General features: G+C 33.3%; 1 long non-coding RNA gene across 1 annotated transcript in view; it reads right to left on the bottom strand.

Moving 5' to 3' along the window:
- Positions 1-209: 209 nt before the first annotated feature.
- The window catches only part of LOC109247064 (uncharacterized), a 44,619-nt gene continuing 25,337 nt past the window's right edge, over positions 210-19,491 (bottom strand). Inside the window, exon 3 of the long non-coding RNA XR_008421476.1 lies at positions 210-334. This is a non-coding gene — a long non-coding RNA (uncharacterized LOC109247064). The remainder of the gene's footprint in view (positions 335-19,491) is intronic.

Below are 19,491 nucleotides of genomic sequence, written 5' to 3'. Positions count from 1 at the left end.
TATTCCATGTGCGTGGGGGAATGGGGCAGAAGTAGAGAGAGAGAGAGAAAACTCTCAGGCAGACTTCATGCAAAGCCTGACATGGGGTTCAATCCCATGATCCTGAGATCATCACCTGAGCCAAAATCAAGAGTCAGATGATGAACTCACTGAGCCACCCAGACGCCCTTCCACGTCACTGGTAATATTTAACTTATAGTTACCTTAAGTGAAATAAGAGCATTTCTATCCTGGCTGCCCATTCATTACTTCATCAGCCCCCAGGAATCCAGGCATACATCTGCTTCTTTTTATGATGATTTGTTCACACTTAGCATGGCTCTGTTGGAGAGATCTGAAAACAATGACACAGTAAATTATGTGTGTGTGTATTACAGCCATGGGAAAACTTCATGCATTTTTGCTCTGACTGAAAATCCAGGCAGTCCTAAGCTATCCTATTTCGGACATCTTTACCATTTTGATTGTTATTCATGAGTTAGATTCCAATTCATTTTGTCCTCTAAATATCACTGTATTTTTTTGAGCTCTTCAAGTGATCTCTTTAAGAAACTTCTCTTTTGTGTGAAGATGAATCTTGCCAGTCAGGAAGGATAAGGTTTCATAGCACCGCTCTACTAAAGAAATCTTCAAAAATCCTATTTCTATACCTTTATTCTTTTGTATTATAGAAATGATTCAGCATTTTCAAATAAATAAAAGTAGCCACACTTTGTAATTCTTGCAATATCCCATTGGCCACATAAAGCAACCCTATCCATTGTCAGAGGGGAATACCAAATGCCTGCATCCCAGGAAGGGGCAGCCATTGGGAGCCATCTCAGAAGCCAGCTGCTGCAGTGTTCCTCCGACCGCCAATGATTTATGGGCAAAACACTCTCCATATGCAAAATACACTCACCCTTTCTCAAGCTTTGAAAGAACTTATCCCACTAAAATTCTAACACCCTGGGTGCCTGGGTGGCTCAGTTGGTTAAGCATACAACTTTGGCTCAGGTCACTATCTTGCAGTTCATGAATTTGAGTCCTGCATCAAGCCCTGTGCTGATAGCTCAGAGCCTGGAGCCTGCTTCAGATTCCATGTCTCCCTCTCTCTCTGCCCCTCCCCTGCTCACTCTCTCTCTCCCTCAAAAATCGATGTTAAAAAATAAAAATAAAATAAAATTCTAGGATCTTATCATCCAAATTAATTTTAGGTGTAGCTCTTCAAGCAGAATTCCTCTTGATACGAAGGCCTGTGAATTAAAGAGACAACTTCTCTGCCTCTCCTGGTACACATACGATACAATCTCATGGAACGATCCTAGGAGACTACTATAGACATTTCCTTTCAAAGGAGTGTGAGTGGTGGGAGGTACACAGGAATTGCAGTTTCATAGTATTTCTGAAATCCTACCAAGCAAATGTTGAAATGTCCTCTTCAGGACTCAGTCATATACTCATCATGGACTAATTCTCCATGATTCTTGGCTTTCCTCTCTAAATTTCAGAATTCATGATTTCACTCTGAACCACCCATCCTATTTTTGTAGCATAGTCTGTTTGCACCTGAGTCATTTCTTCAACCTACCTTCTCACTGTAAAGGTTAGATTTCCAAGGACCTCTTTTCAGTTTTACCATCTCTTTCAGTCAAAGCTGGCACAATTCTTTAATTTACAGTTCTCTTAAAAACGTGTTCATGTTGGGGTCACCTGGGTAGCTCAGACAGTTAAGCATCTGACTCTTAATATCAGCTCAGGTCATGATCTCATGAACCGTAAAATCAAGCCTTGTGTCAGACACTGTGCTGACAGCATGGAGCCAGCTTGGGATTCTCTCTCTCTCTCTCTCTCTCTCTCTTTTTCTCTCTCTCTCTCTGCCTCTCCCCTATTTGTGCTCTTTCTCTCAAAATAAATAAACTTAAAAACATTTTTTTTTAATTTATATTAAATCATCTTTTATTGAGTTGTGGCAGCTTTTTTTATATATTATGATTACAAGCCTCCTATTAGATTACACGTTACAAGCATCTTATTTCACTACATGGCTTTGGCTTGCCTTTTTAATCATATATATATATATATATATATATATATATATACATACATATATATAATATTTATCTATTATATAGAGACTGCTACATATGTAATTATGTGCATGTGTATATAAGTAATGGTGGTTTAATATATCAGTCTTCCTTGTTACCACTTTTTAAGTTCTATTTAAGAATCTTTGATTAGAGGTCACGTTGATATTCTCCCATATAATCTTCTAGAGAGAGATTTATTGGGTTCAAAATCACTTTTGGATCTAAAATCCCCCTGAAGTGGATGAGAGAGCATCAGTGTCTTTTTTCACATATATACTCAAACCCCATAGACAGACACCTGCCCTACCCTTCCAAGGACTCTCGCCAAGCTATTCTCAGCAGCAAGACTGGTGGGAGAGTAGCCCTGAAGAGTCTGCAGCGAGGCAAGCTTCTGGGAGCCAGTAAGAACCCAATGCCTCTCTTCCTTATGAATTACACTTTTGAGGTCCCCTGGTTTTTCTGCATGGGAGTTGCTTTCCAAGTGCGTCCCCTCAAAAAGCTTACAATGCCAATGCCAGTGACTGGCAGCTCCGACTCCCACTCTCCCTCCCAGTCATCTTTTGTGAAGCTTGGCAGTGAGCACTGGAGAGCCAGAGTTGTAGAGAAGTGGTGGTTCTCAGAGGGATAAATTCTGTTGTCTCATGGCTAATCTCTAAGGGTCTTCTTTAAAACTCAGCACACATCATCTCTGGGTATCAGCTGTGGGTCCTAATTTCCTCAGCAGAAGTTCTGCTCAGCCTGTGTTTACATGAGTAAAGATGTAGTTACATAAGTAAAAGAAATTCTTTCTTCCATAAACTCATTTATCTGTCGAATTAAAAAAAAATTAACGTTTATTCATTTTTGAGAGACAGAGACAGAGCGCGAGCAGGGGAGGGGCAGTGACAGAGGGAAACACAGAATCTGAAGCAGGCTCCAGGCTCTGAGTTATCAGCATAGAGCCCACAAACTGCAAGATCATGATCTGAGCTGAAGTTGGATGCTTAACCAACCGACTGAGCCACCCAGGCACTCCATATCTGTTGAATTTTAAATCAGAAGACTATTGATGGCACATACTGAATCTTGAAATATTCTTTTTAGTGTTTATGTAAAAAAATAAACTAACAAAAACCTGTATTTGCAGAAAAATAATGCATTGAACTTTTAAAGGAAAATGATCCCAAACCATATATAATCTAACTTTACTTCCAATAGAATTACCTACCAAATTGCAGAAACTCTAATGTAGAATGAATCCTCACAAGAGGCTAGGCAGATTAAAAAAAGAAAAGGAAAGCGTAACATCTCCAGTATAACTCTTATTTATATTTCAGCCCTACGTACCAAGTTGAGAATTTATTCTTTATTATGTAGTGTCTTCTATTCAAGATCACTCAGTGAATCTTGCAGTTATTAATTGCACACGGGATTTGTTTTTGTGCCATGATAGCTCTTCTGGAAATGAAGTTATAACACGGGCTATGTGAAAATTTACAAAGTGCTAATGAGCTTTCTTCAAACACCACAAATTATTTAAGTAACTTAATGCTGTTGTTATTTTTACAGTGTCAGAGGAGTTTTCACACTAATGTGAGGCAGCCACATAATTTATTTCTCTGTTTTCAAACTTTCATGTATAAATTGAAAACATAAGCAAAATGTCAAAGACAATGACATGAATTTCTTTCTTTCAAATGTTTATATGCTAAAAAGTTTTTTCAGAGAAATATAATACATAATGATATGACTGATTTTGATCTTCAACAATCCAAAATTTTTTAGTACTGCTTTGAGATAGACTATGCTTAACAGGATGTTCACACGTTTGAATAGAATTTTATTTCTATTGATGTTAGTTTTATTCTCTATATTCAAATTTGATAAAAATTGTAAAATGTATACATAGGTATTGTATATATGTGTATATATGTATACATGTGTGTGTATATATATATATATATATATACACAAAATATTTATACTAAAAACCTCTCTGTGATAACTGCTCTCATTCCATCACACTTTAAAGTCAATTTGATCTTTACATGGAGATGTAAACATTGGGTAACCATAAGTTTTCTGTTTTCTTAAGAAAACCTAGAAGCTGAGAGCTATCTCTAATTCGCAGTTACACTCAGGGCTAAGGGCCATAAGCAGAAGACCGTCAATTCTAAAGAATAAGTGGAAGTTGAGTTCTGGGCTCACTTAAATCTAGCACTAGTTTTGGGTTCTTCAGATTATAGGATATGTACTTGTACTGTTCTAAACCCAACACCTGGGAAAAAATGGGAAGTGGAAAGGAAGATAAGATCTCTTCTATCTCATAGAGTGAAGAAAACACCAGTAAAAATATTAAAACCTAGACACCCTTTGATTCCACCAAGGAAAGAATTGAAATTGGTTTAACACTGATCTTTTCTATTACTGAGTTTCTAAAGTGATGTTCCACTTGCATGACAGTAGATTTAAAACTTTTGAGAAAAACCCCTGGGGTCCGCCAGACTCAGGATTCAATCCCAGGTTTAGTGTTTATTAGCTGTAAGACCTTGAAGAATTTACTTACAATCTCTAAACCTCAATTTCCTCATCTCTGAAATGGATAGACTAATAATGTGTATTTATAAGTTGATTTCTAGATTAAAATGAGTTAAAAAATACGAACTTAGCTGAGTGCCTGACAGAGATTTCAATTTCACTGGATTTTGACAATTAATTTATTACTTTTATTAAACAGCATGATGTATATATCCTAGACCAGGTAATAATAATATCAATAACATACAATAATAGTGATCTTTTCTTAAGTTTATAATATGTGCTGATAAAATCTCAGTACATTATACAAATGTAATTCTTTGAACAAGTCTAGATAGGGATAAATAAAAAGTCTTACAACTAGCAAAAACCTAACCCATGGCTAATGGTTTAAAGAGAGATCTGGTCCCCAAAAATTATAAATATTAGTTAATATTCTTCTTCTTCTTATTATTATTATTAAGAACAAGTGCTAAGTTGTACCTCAAAGTAGTCATTTTTAATTATTTGAGCTTGCAGCCTCTTTGTAAGTAATGCAAACCCAGATCAGGTTTGGAAACATTGAGCACACTAATTGGCTTCTGATTTTAAAACCACATTTGCAAGCATATGCACCTTGTACATTTCTGTTAGGGTTTTGGACATGTACCACAGGCTAGCACTTTGCCTTGACATTGCTGTTCTGCAAACAGATGGCAAATTCCTTGCTGATTTTCAACGAAGTGTATTTTTTTCAGAAACATTTAAAGTACTAAGCATCCAGAAATTGAGGACACATGCACATGTAATATAATGAAGGAAGAAAAATAGACTTTTGATAAATTATACTAAAGTTTAATTAAGTAGTTCTTGGACTGATGACTTTTTTCATTAAGGTTTTCACACTCAAGTTTCTTATTGCTTCTTCCATTTAGGTTAGGTTTTAGTAACAGCAGCCATAATCCATAGTGGAATTTTTATCTAACTCTGCTTACATTAGCTGCAAATAGGCCGATGGAAAATTTACTTAAATAATGTATCTCAAACTTCAAAAGGAACATTTGTGTCTCCTTCATTGGTACATTTAAAAATCAAAGGATATGTACTTTTAACTTTGGAGGTTGGTGTTTGGAAGTTAATATTTCATTTGATTTTAACAAAAATTGTATCTTGTATAGAAAGTCTGTGAATTTCAATTCAGTAACTATATAAGTAGGAATAACAAGAAAAATTAAGAATGATGCCTCAATATCATGCTAACCAAATCTTTATATCTCCAGTAAGCTTTATCATTTTCTTTTCAATCATCTTTACTGATAAGAATTGATGATAAAATATTCAAACCATAAGAGAGCTTCAAGGTTATTTAGTTCAATAACTTTCTTCTATAGGTTCAAACTCAGTGTCTTTATTTTATAGGTCCAAAAAGTGAAGACCAAAGAGATTAAAAGAAGTTTCAAAATGACAAAGATAATGGAGGAAGAACTTAAACCTTGATCTGATCAAGGGCAAGTCCTAATAGACTGCCCATTGTGTGAACAAAATTATAGTATATCGTAATATTAAAGCCACCTCATAATCTATTATCCTCACAAAGACAATTAGACATAGTGGCATTCTATTCTGGGCCTCTATTTATCAGAGGTAATTGGGTTTAAAAAAGTAACAGCAGATAATTCAGAAGGAGATCTAAATCAAGCATGCGCAAAACTCAATGTAGAAGCATGTATGTTCACATCCGCCCCCCCCCCCACACACACATACACAGTCACTATCTACTTCTGTATTTGCAAGCACTAGACAAACACACATGCAACTGCACTTGAACAATCATGAGAGTGCTGTGAAAGAAGCTTTGATATAAGAATTACTAAGATATGTACAATATGAAAGTTTATTTAACATGCTTATTAATGTTGAGCCTTCTAAGTTAAAGAACACTTCATTGTGAAATTCTCTCACCGTGAAGGATTTTGGCTGTGACTAGGATTAAAGGAAAAGACGAGCTGTAATGCAGGCATGTTTCAGGGCCCTCAGTTCTATCAGTTCCTTCTCACATTGTATCTTATGCTATTCCTGCTCCATTGCTATCCTCGAGTAACTGTGAAATAAACCATTAGTCTATAGGTCATGTTGTCAAAAATTATGGAGAAAGCTTAAATTTTTTAAGGTATATATATATATATATATATATATATATATATGTATATATATAAAACATATATGTACATTATATATTATTATATTATATATATTACATTATATTATTATATAATAATATAATATATGATATATATACATATGACACAGGGGCACCTGCGTGGCTCAGTTGGTTAAGTATCCGACTCTTAATTTCAGCTCAGGTCATGATCTCACGGTTCATAAGATCAAAAATTCCCATATGGAGCTCCGCGCTGACAGGATGGAACCTGCTTGGGATTCTCTCTCTCATTCTCTCTGCCCCTCCCCAACTCATGCTTTCACTCTTTCTCTCTCTCTCTCTCCAAATACATACATAAACTTAAAAAGAGAATATAAAAAATGCTACCTCCACTATTACAACTTCAAGTCGAGTTAAATTTTTCCTATAAACCTTCACTGATTATACTCCTCTTCAACACAGAAGTTATAAAATGTTGAATTTGTGTTGATTATTCCCTGCATTTCTTTATATTTTATTACATACATCTGCAACTAGAACTATTCATATCAATATAAATGAGTCTTAAAAACAATTTTTGCATAAAATAATTTAAAAAGCTAGTTGAGAAAAAACATGTAGCATATAAAATGGTAATCATATGAAGTTTTGCTGTTTTACTTCCACATATAAACATTTTATATTTCGTTATGTCTTTTCTAGTTTCTACTACATTAAATCATATTTTATTTAATAAAAACTCTACTCTTTGCTTATACTCACTAATAGATAAAGTCATATGAACTTGATTCTGTGACCTAGCAACAACGAGCAACCTATCCAACTACTGTCATTATTTTGGATTCCTCAGAAGGGACTAATATTGTTCCTTGTCTGTCTCCTGATATCTAACATTGTCTCAAAGCATCTAAGAGCTTTATTTACCATGAATGTGCATTACTTTTGTTGGTTTTGATGTGTGTGTGTGTGTGTGTGTGTGTGTATGTGCGCGCATGTGAGTGTGCATGTTGATGTCATTTACACTAGCTGTTCATTCTCTATTCTTGTTGCTGACATTTTTATCACTATTTGGCAGGAATATGTACAAATCTTTTAAATCTTCATCGTCTGGGGTCTCTCTATGTAACATAAAGTAAAATCTTTGCTTACCAATAGCATTTGCCCTGAGTACTATCTTACCTGAGACTCACAACCTCTGATATATACGAAATAAATACATTTCTCTGTTAAATGAACCTTATAAAGCTTTAACACTAAGATCTTCATATGATATAAGAGACCATTTGAATATAACCTTATTAATCTGGGTCGCGGCCATTTCTCTTCCTCTGTTTTTGTCACCAAAAACAATCATTGTACGTTCTTGGGTTATAGAAGCACATCTACCATAGAGAGTAAAATGAACAATTAAGTTAATTGAGTATTCTATGCAAGACTAGGAAACAATAATAACTTAAAGAAGGAATAATACTGCTGAATTGTTATTTTTAAAAACTCTGAAGAGATTTCCCATTAGAATTCAATGATATAAAAACCAAAGTTACCCTTAACCCTTATAAAATGTTTCCTTGTCTTGTGAGAGCAGAGACAAGCACATCAGGCACATATATTGAATAAATGTAATGAAGAACAATGAAACTTAATTGAAATGCCCTTGGCCATTAGGGTCAAGCCCTTCAGTGGATTAGAGGCGCACACTATTAGGCCTTGCTCTCACTATTGCTATTTAATGTCAGTTTAATGTAGGTGAGTGTACTGTTATTCTGCTCCATTTAAATTAGTCAAAGTTATATTTTGAAATGCAGAAACACAGAGTCAACCTTGGAGAAATTTGCTAACAATATTAAAGAATGAAATTAATCAGCAAGAAAGTTCAAATTTACTGTTCGTGATAGACACAGTTTTAACATTTCTCATTACTATCCACATTTATGTTTAAACAAGAAATGGACAAATAGAGTTTATTAATTTGTTTTGAAAAAGTATATATTTTAATGAACAGTTTACTGAGAAAATAATTGTAGTATATCATTAATCAGTTATTTCACTGGAATAAATTGCATTTGCCTTCACCTGTTTGTGCCTGTATAATAAAGTTAATTCTTTTTCTTTCATTTGAATCTTTTTTCTTCCTCTCTTTGACCTGAAGTAATATGTTCCTTTTGATAAGTCACCCAGTCATTCTAGTTGCAGGAATATCACAAATGCCTATTCAAATTAGTAGGTGGAAGTCACAACTTCACAGTCACAGAGCCAGGTGCACAATTCATTTTTCTCGGTTTTTCTTCACTGGGATATGATCTTCACCTTCATAAGCAGTATACACCAGAATTTGAAGAAATGTAAACTGATGTACATAAATAATCAAATAGAATTGAAATAATAGGATTAATATGATAAATGTAAAGAAGTATACTATTTATTTTTTCTTTATGAAACATTGTAAAATGACTAGATGAAATTAAAAATTGTGAATTACTGATTTTTTAATATATAACTGTAAAAAGCAAAGTGGGTGTTTAATAGTTCCTATAGTTTTCCATAACAACTCTGGTAATGTATTAACTCTCTCCCTACCCCATGCAGGCATAAATACTCAACTCATGCTGACTTTCCTTAGAACAATAGTGCTTTGGTATCAACTTTGAATGTTTTTGAAGTAACTTACGAAGAGAAACATGAGTTATATGTAATGTTTATGAGGTGAGTGGCCATATGTAAAAAATAAGACAAAAAATTGATGTTATTCCACAGATGTCTTTAACATTGATAAAGGCCTTTCCTTCACGTTTATATTTATTAAATAGCTATCAATAACTTAAAGGACATTTTAATCAAAATCGAGATATCAAATGTTTTAGCAATCTGGATGAGAGACCCATAATCCATAGTGATCTTGATAGACTGAAGCATATACCTAATATGATATGTTTATGTTTAAAGGGAATAAATATATACCCTTGCTAATGAAAGCTAATCGATAAGATCAAAAAACATCCAGGAAAGCCATAATTTAAATAAAATATATAATTAATTTAAACAAATGTAAACAAAATATGTAATGTAATCATAAACTTCACCAACTGATAAGGATTCTTAGGTATAAAAAGACTAATTTGAGCTAAAAATAGAGTTTCCAGTAACAGAAAGTATTTTAATTTTATTCTATTTATTTTGTCAAATTTATATACTGGGTGATGTATTTGCAGACACTGAAAAGATTTTTTCCTAGAAAGACAAAGAACAAAGGAGATGGTACAGATAAAATTAGAAAGCAAAGACATAGAAAACAAACACAATATAGAGAAAAAGAATAAATGCAATCCTCATTCTCTGAAAAATTAAAATAAGAGAAAAATATCTGGCTAAATTGAGAAAGAAAGAAAGAGGAACAGATGTGTAAATATTAGTAATCATAGAGCAGAGACAGTTGCATATGGAAATGACTATTATAGTAATATCTTAGAGATTTTGATGAGATACCAAATTTCTTTTTTTATTTTTATTTAATTTTTTTAATGTTTATTTAGTTTTGAGAGAGAGAGAGAGAGTATGAGAGGAGCCAAGAGAGAGAGACACAGAATCCGAAGGAGACTCCAGGTTCTGAGCTCTCAGCACAGAGTCCGACGTGGGACTCAAACCAACAGTGAGATCATGACCTGAGCCAAAGTCAGACACTCAACCGACTGAGCCACCCAGGCACCCCGAGATACCAAAATTTCTAGAAAAAGTTCTAGATTTTGATGAAATACCAAGATGTCTGAATTACAAAACACCTGAATACTCCTATAAATTCTAAGTAAATTGGAATATTGAAGCACTCATTATGAAATTACAAAGAAAACGAAAGGCCCAGGTGATTGTTAAAGTCTAAGGCTGCAAGATGTTTTTTGCAACACATCATTCCAATGGTATCCAAAGTTTTTAAGATAATGTAAAGAGGAAGTAATCTTCATCTCATTGAATAGAGCCAGATCGCCTTCATACAGAAAAGAGACAGACATGTTATCAGATAGGAATATTACAGTCAATCTCTTCCTCAGCAAAGCCCTTAATATCTTTAACAAGGTATTCATGCTCTCAATTCTGGCAGTATTAGTTATAGTTAATTCAACATGAGTAGCTGATTTTATCCCAGGAATAGGCAAGAGTAGGTGCACAAATCAAATCTATAACTACCATTCAATACATTAACAAAGTAGAAAGAGCACACATGAGAGATTCAGTTTTAAGTATCATCAAAATATGATATCCTCATAATTAAAAACATATATATATATATATATTTTAATTTAAAAAATTTAAATATAATTTAAAAATACAATTAAATATATATATATATATATATATATATATATATATATATATATATGAAACTAGAGAACAAAGAATTTCTGTAATATGTTGAAGATTAAACTCATGTTATAACATCAATTTTGGAAAATTGGGAAATTTGGGGAAAATTATTTTAAAATAAGAAATAAGACAAAGATCCTCACAATCACAGCTTATATCATTGCACTGGTGTCACTAATTAGCTTAATAATCCAAACAAAATAAATTAATGGCATTAAGATTCCATAAATAATGGAAGGACACAAAAGGAATATATTTTTTTTCCAAGAAAATATGATGAGCTATTGTAGAAAACTCAAAAGGCACATTGTTAGAAAAAAATAAGAAAGATTGGGAAGGTATCCAGCTATAAGATTCATAAAAGAACAATCAATTCTATTTCAACACATAAAAATTTTCCATCTGTTTCCCAATAGCCAGTGTCTTGTACATAACCTATAAAAATTTACTTGGCTCTTGAAAATAATTTATGACATTATCATAATTCTTGCTTTTATGGGCTACTAGCTTAGTGCATTATATTAACATTTACTAATTGTATCTCTCAGAGACAGGTTGTTTTTTTGTTTTTAATAATTCCACTTTAAAATTTTATATGTATTTTAAGAGAATAATTAGGGTACATAAATAAAGTCTTTGTTAGGTATAGAGCATAGAACAACTTATGAAATAAAACTTTGTCTGTGTGTGTGTGAAATAAATTTTTTATATAAAAATTACATGTTTATTTTCAATGTGTTTTTTCTGTTTGTTTGTTTTTAGTCCAAATCCTATCATTACGTCTTCCGATTTGACATGTTAACCAGTTATTTATTTAGGGACATGTTACTTTTGGGGATATGTGAACTTGACACAAATCCTAACAATAGGAATGGTAGATTAGATTCAAACACTTCTGAGAGTAAATATTTAAAAAAATTGTTTAGGTTTTATGTTTGATTTTGTCCCATATTAAATGATATATATATATATATATATATATATATATATATATATATATATTTAGTGTGGTAGATAAGCACATTGTCTAATGGTTGCCATGAGCTCTAGTTAATTTTCACACACATCATCTCTGATGGAAGTTGAACATAAAGCAATAAGATACCTCAAAGAGTTAACAGCACATTATAATACGGCTTCCTAGACATACAATGTATGAATATGATCCCAAGCTAAGTAGATAGTATGAACTAAAGCGTCCATAAGTCACTAGCTTCTATGAAAGTACTGCAGTCTTCGTTGAGGAAGGTATATAGTCTCACATTCAAGACCTTGGAAACCTAGACAGGAGTGCTACCCTTGGGTGTAAGATGATGGTTCTTGGTATAAATCAAGACGATATTAAAGCAGTATATCTAGTGAACTGTGCAAAATAGGAAGGTTGCTAAAGTATAAAGTAAAAAATATGTACAAAGCACAATCCTGAGACTTAGTTGCTATTATACATTTTAGTCATGTAAATGAGTGAATGCAAATCAATTTCAGTTATAAAAATAAAGACATCATGGGTGACAGGGGTAAAGGAAAAACTAGAAGAGTCACTAATATCGTTTTGCCCAGCCGTGGCCAGATGAACCAAAAATGAGTTAATATTAGTTTTTTTTAAAAAATGAGACTAAAGCTAAATTCTTTTGGTCATTATCTAAACTAGGGACAATATATATCTACTCATGCAGTTGAGTCACTCAGCTCTGGAAAGAAAGGGAGTTGAGGGGCTAAACTGTGACAGTTCTTTTCATATTCATTAATATCTCCATTTGCAAGCTTATAGAGAGTAGCCAGCTCTCTTCACTAAAGATGTTTTTAAGTAGTAAATAGAGGAATATGACAATAAATTCAAAAAAAATATTAAGGCAGAATTAGATATCTCCTTAATATACAACCATTGCATGCTAAACATACTACTTTTAAAAATCTTAAGATTGGATTATCCTTAATATTATATCTATTTCCCCCTTAGTCTATGCTATGAAATTTTTGTAGAAAGAGGTTATTGGAAAATGAGTAAGCACTTAAACATAAATCCATAATTGGATTTTGACCCTTCCTAACCACCATTTATTTTTAACAGTGTAGGAGGAATATAGGAAAGGGCAGCTGTTTTAAATGCCATAAATCACTTAGGGGTTTTTAATAGTGTCTGTAAGAAAATAATTCCATTTAAGGTGCTAACATTTAAAAAAAATCATTTCAAGTTCATTTATACTTGAAGTGAGTAACAATGCTTACATTTATAAACTGTCAGTATTTACTGCATTTTTCATGGTTTATGACATTCCACAACTATTAAAAATTATTTTACAAGCTCTGACATTCATAAAAATATAAATGTTTACAATCTAGAGAAGGCAATCTCTATAATGAAACTAGTGAACAACAGGAGTTTTTATTCATTTCTATTGAATGGAAAGTAAAGACAGTAATAGAAATAGCAAATATATCCTTTAGGTTAAAAGACCTTAAATTTTTTAATGTTTATTTATTTATTTTTGAGAGAGCGAGAGAGCGAGAGAGAGCACCAGCAGAGGAGAGGCAGACACAGAACCTGAAGCAGGCTCCAGGCTCTGAGCTGTTGGCACAGAGCCTGACTTGGGGCTTGAACCCACGAACTGTGAGACTACGACCTCTGAGCCGAAGTTGGGCACTTAACCAACTGAGCCACCCAAGCGCCCCGGGGAAAGAGTTTAATACAACAACCTCATGGACAAAATTTGCTTAGCTGATTAGTGAATCTGTTTTTTTTTATTTTTTTATTTTTTTTTTTTTAATGTTTATTTATTTTTGAGACAGAGAAAGACAGAGCATGAACGGGGGAGGGGCAGAGAGAGGGAGACACAGAATCCGAAACAGGCTCCAGGCTCCAAGCTGTCAGCACAGAGCCCGACGCATGGCTCGAACTCATGGACCGCGAGATCATGACCTGAGCCGAAGTCAGCCGTTCAACCGACTGAGCCACCCAGGCGCCCCAATCTGTTTTTTTTTTTATGACATAATAAATTCCTTTGTCAGCTCACAGAAGGAAGCTAAATAATTTTCTTGAATACAAAGATCTAAGTTCAAAAAGAGTACTTCATAGTAGCTTTCCTTAATTAAAGTATTGTCTCTTCTACAAGGGGGACATAACTCTAATACATTTTCCTTTCTCAAACTGTGACTTCAAAGGTTTTTATTGACAGGATCATGCCAGTTCCTCTACATAATATCCCTCAATTACCCAAAGTGAATCTACTGTTCCATATTATTACCATCTTCAATAACACATAAATACCAAATTATTCATTAATCCTGTATGTTGCTCTGTGAGTCATCTGCCTATTCGTTGGTTTTATTAAATAAACTATAATTTCCTTTAGGAGAGAATAAGGTCTTTTGTTTTTTTATTATTCAGTATTATTTGAATTTGTGAAGAGATAAAATATGTAGCATATTATTTTTAAAATTTCAATAAAGAGAAGTATGTATTTATGAGTAAATAGAATTATGGAACTTGGTAAATCATATCTTCCCACAAACGTCATGTTATTGAAGTACTTAGCTCTCGATTTCTGTATTATTGCAAAGAACAGGGATAAAACCTATCTGGAATGAAAACATTCAATGACTTTCTCCACTTCTTAAAAGAAATTATCTTCATAATTTTTTATCCCTTTAAAATATGTTTATATTTGGGGCATCTTGGTGGCTCAGTTGTTGAAGCACCAATTCTTGATTTTGGCTCAGGTCATGATCTCAAGGTTCATGAGTTAGAGCCCCATGTTGGGATCTGCATTGCCAGCAGAGAGCCTTCTGAAGAGGATCTCTCTTCCCTCTTTCTCTGCCCCTCTCCCACACGTTCTCTCTCCCTTTCTCTCTCTCTCAAAATAAATAAATAAACATTAAAAATATTTTTATCCTTAACACACATATTCCTTAAATAAAAGAAAATTAATTGATTTTCTAAATACCTATATTCTAATTAAAAATGTATGTCTTATAAATAATATAACTTTAATCAAACGGTAGTGAATGTGAAGACATTAATTATAAATTAGTCAGATATAAAATGTTTTTATGTTCAACAACTGCAGTGCTTATTCCATAAGCCATTTATGAATAGCAGCTAATATCTATTAAATGCAACTCTGTCTTTAAATAAAAGACATCAATTTGATTTTTAAAGAAGTTAAACATGGTTTCATATTTCTACTAATTTCAAAATACAATAATGCTATGTTTAAAAGTTCATTGCACCTTGTGAGAAAATCAATGCATAAGTCACCTTTTAATTACTTTCTTCAGAGGCAGTAACTCTTCATTAACTGTGAGGTTATGGTGTATGTAAAGCACTATATAGATTCATTTCAATTTTTATGTAATGTTAAATAGGTACCCATAAAACTTTTATGGAATTTCAGCCAGCGTCAATATTTACATATCACCCCATATAATGCAGCTCTATGGTAAATAAATTAGTTTGCTTAGTAATATTTGAAGATAAACTGCCAAATATTAGAAAATGAATCTACTGGTTTTAACAATCCGACTCTTTATCTATTGGTCTATCTTTGAACAGGCAGTGTTCACATTACATTGAAAAATATATTTCTCAAACTCCTATTATGTACCAAAAATTATCTATCTGAAGCACTGAAGATAAGTTGGGGAATAAAAAAGACAAAGACTTTGTCATCTTGGAGGCCAAATTTAGAGGCGAGACAAACACACACATGCACACACATGACTTTCAAAAAGAAAATAAAGAAGCTAAATTCCATCATGGTAAAGCACAATAATGGGGTATGGGAAGTCAAGTGATAGGTCTTCTACCTTAATGTTAGCAAAAAATATCTCAGATATGATGCCATGTAAGTTAACACATGAGAGATTAGAAGTAGGCCATGCAAAGAGGAAAGGAAAGAAAGAACATTGAAGAGGGAAAATTAAGTGCAGGAGGCCTAAAAGGATATAAGCATGTCATTTGGGAGAAACAGAAAGAAGACAAGAGTGGCTGGAGCATAAGAAAGGATAAGAGATGAGTTCAAAGAATCTAGAGAATACAAGTTGCCACCAAACTAATCCAAATGTGAACACAAATGTGAAGACCAGCTTTCATAGATACATAGAAACATAAAGAAGTGAAATGCCTCTCAAATAAAAGTAAGATCTCTCTTGTGAAGGACATTGAATGACTTGAAGAAGCTAACAATAGTATAAATATACCCTTAAATGTGTCATGTTTCCAAACCATAGACTTTTGTTCCTCATTCAGGTATCGAACGCAAGGCAGTTAGAGGTTGGAGAAGTGCTAATTTCTTACATAATAATTCAATAATAAACGTCAGAGACACTGCACCTTCAACATGCGTCTTCCAAGTTGTCCCTTAGCGACTTGGCAGAGGGCAAAGTGCATGGAGGACCATGAGGGGAATATGTTTTTTTTTTATGGGTCGGGGAGGGAGAGATGTCAATCACATGACCACATCTAAATGAAGGGAGGAAGAGAAATATAATCCAGAAAGAAGTAGAGATAATGATTTTTTATTGAAGTCTATATTGATATACAATATTCTATTAGTTTCAGGTGTACATCATAGTGATTTGATATTACTATACATTACGAAATGATCCCCACGATAAGTCTAGTTGCCATCTGTCAGCAAGCAAAGTTATTACAGTATTCGTGACTATATATCCTGTGTAGTACATTACATCCCCATGACTTGTTTATTTTACAACTGGAAGTTTATTCCTCTTCATCCCCTTCACCTATTTCACCCAACCCCTATCCCACTCTCCCCTTCGGTAGCAGTTTATTTCCTGTATCTCTGAGTCTCTTTCTGTTTTGTTTGCTTTGTTTTTTAGGTTCCACATATAAATGAAATAAGAGTAACTTTAGCTTTCCCTGTATGACTTATTTAACTTAGAACCAATACCTTCTAGGTCCACCCATGTTGTTGCAAACGGTAAGATTTTATTCCTTTTTTTTTTATGATTAAGGACTCTGCCACATTCCTGAATTTCTAAATTTTGGGGTCCCGCCACTCTTACATATATCAGAGATATCTTTCTCATTATTTTGGGAATATGCAGGATGTGTAGTATGCTTTTTGAGATGTAAGCTGTTCTTCGTTGATACTTATAATTTATATTGTTATTTTAAAAAAGCACCATTTTAAATATTTCTTATCTGATAACTACATAAGTACTATACTTTTGGCGATAAAAAGGGAATTACAAGCTCTGTATAGAGATACGGTTATTTTTGTTCAGAAATTATAACAATGTGCGACTTGAAATCTGAGTTATCAAGAAGAAATACTGATACACTGAAATGACTTCCCTGGAGTTTTTGATGCTAACCTGATTAAATTTGCATGTACAAAAGACATGTGTACTTAAAATAAAGCTTGACAATCTTCAGCAACTACTCTGTACCACCTATGAGTCTAAATTGAACTAGCCATCAATTCTTGAACAATTCTTGATTATATTTATTCATTGTCTGGTTTTTAATGCATATAAATTAACCTTCCATCAGCATTTCAGAAAGTCAGTGCCCTAGGTTCTCATCTGAGAATACATTATTCTGTATTGTTCTTCAATTCAAATAAATATACTGGATTAGAGAACTTATCTGCGTCAATGGTTTGGATGGTATCCAACCTAGCTACTCCTCGAGGTACTTTGTCTATCCCTAAAAGCCAGACTACACATACATAAGCTTACTGAGCTTTATGTTAATATTAAGTCCTCAGTTCTCTAAAGAAGGAACACTATCTTGCTATTTGAAATCTATGACTTTATTATCTTTAGGAAAACTGTATGAAAAAGAAAAACAAGCAAACAAACAAACAAACAAAAACTATCATTTTGTAGTCCTTAGATAAAACCGTAGGTGAAGTTTTAAGTTTGTTTTGTTTCATTTTGGTAGAAGTATGCAAGGTATAGCTTTCTTGCCCTAAGGAACTAATGTGCTCTCCTTTCAGATGATGACAGTTCTGTAAGTGACCATGTTTCACCCTTTTCTCTCGACTGCTTCAAAGTTGAGCAAACAATTAGAAACTCTTTTATGGCCCGTAAGAGTGGACTTCCTTTCCTTATGACTTTCTTGCTTATAAATATCTCCCACTGATACTTTGTTTTGATGTCTATTTCACTTTTCTTTTTTTAAGTTTTGTTATTGTTACCTTTCTCAATGCTTTTTTGGGAAAATATGAGAAAATTATCTGTACAAATAAAAATCATACATCTTCTAAAGATTCACTGAAGCACTTGTTAAAGGTTATTGTTCAGCTGCACTGCTCAGGCTTCTCATCACTCCATATGCAGGGGCAACACCACCACCTACCTATTGCCATTCAAGCTTATTGAGGATTTACATGACATATACAACTTTCATCTCCATATGACTCTACTTGCATAAAAGGGACTTAAGCAATTTCCTGGAGTGGATCAGAAGGCTGTCTCTAATTATAATTGTACTGTTTCATGTCTAGGATGTCCTATCTTTCATTAATGTGTAAATGAATGTATATGAGCACACCCTTGGATTTAATCAGAAAATACATTCAAGGATTTTAAAACATAAAAGGAATAGAGAAATGAGGAAAGCTAGGAAAGGCATATGATTGTAAAGCCAAAAAAAGGGGCATGTGAACTACTTTTAAGCAAGTTCTTTTAACAGTAGTAATAAAATCGCAGAGTATTCTGAATATATGTCTCTTAGGTCAGTATCCAGTCACAGTCTTAGAGCCAATGGAATTCTGAAAAGAGCCTAGAACTACTGAGCACCAGGAATTTCAAATACTTGCTCAGGAAACAAAGGATATGTGCTAGCATTTATATACAACCAGCTTGAAAAAGGGGAAATATAAATAACGATATCTGCTTAGTACTTGGAATTTTACAAGTTGCTTCTACATGGAACATCTCATTTGATTTTAACGGAAAAGAGAATAATAATAAAAATGAAGTAATAAGCAAAGAACCAGTAGGAAGAAAGAAAAGCAGCTTTCTGATTTCACCATTGTGGAATTTGAAGGTCAGATAAGTTTGATGTTAGTTAACGACATCGTACTAAGTGAGAGTTCAGATTGCCTCACTCAAGTTTCATAATTAAGTTGCTAATTATTTTACCAATTCCCTATGTCTGAACCCAGAAGAAAGATTAAACCTAGCTAGACTTACTCTGGTAATTTTAGTAAATAACAGTGTCAGAGTTGTGTTTTAATGTTAATTTTAGGCCAGATTAAAGATGTAGTTTTCTTCAAAATCCCTGTATTTTCATTGAAAATTTATAAATATCACTATAGTGCAAAGTAAACTTTGATCTTGGTTTTTAAAATTGTATTATCCAGTTTCATAGACTCCACATTTGGAAATAGCCATACTTTCAAATACTCACTGATATAATTATAACTGGCTGCA

This window comes from Panthera pardus, unplaced genomic scaffold (genome assembly GCF_024362965.1).
Source record: "Panthera pardus isolate Hobbes unplaced genomic scaffold, ASM2436296v1 HiC_scaffold_13, whole genome shotgun sequence".
Classification (NCBI taxonomy): Eukaryota; Metazoa; Chordata; class Mammalia; order Carnivora; family Felidae; genus Panthera; species Panthera pardus.
The sequence above is the reverse complement of the archived record's forward strand: the minus strand, read 5'-3'. Positions and strand labels throughout refer to the sequence as shown.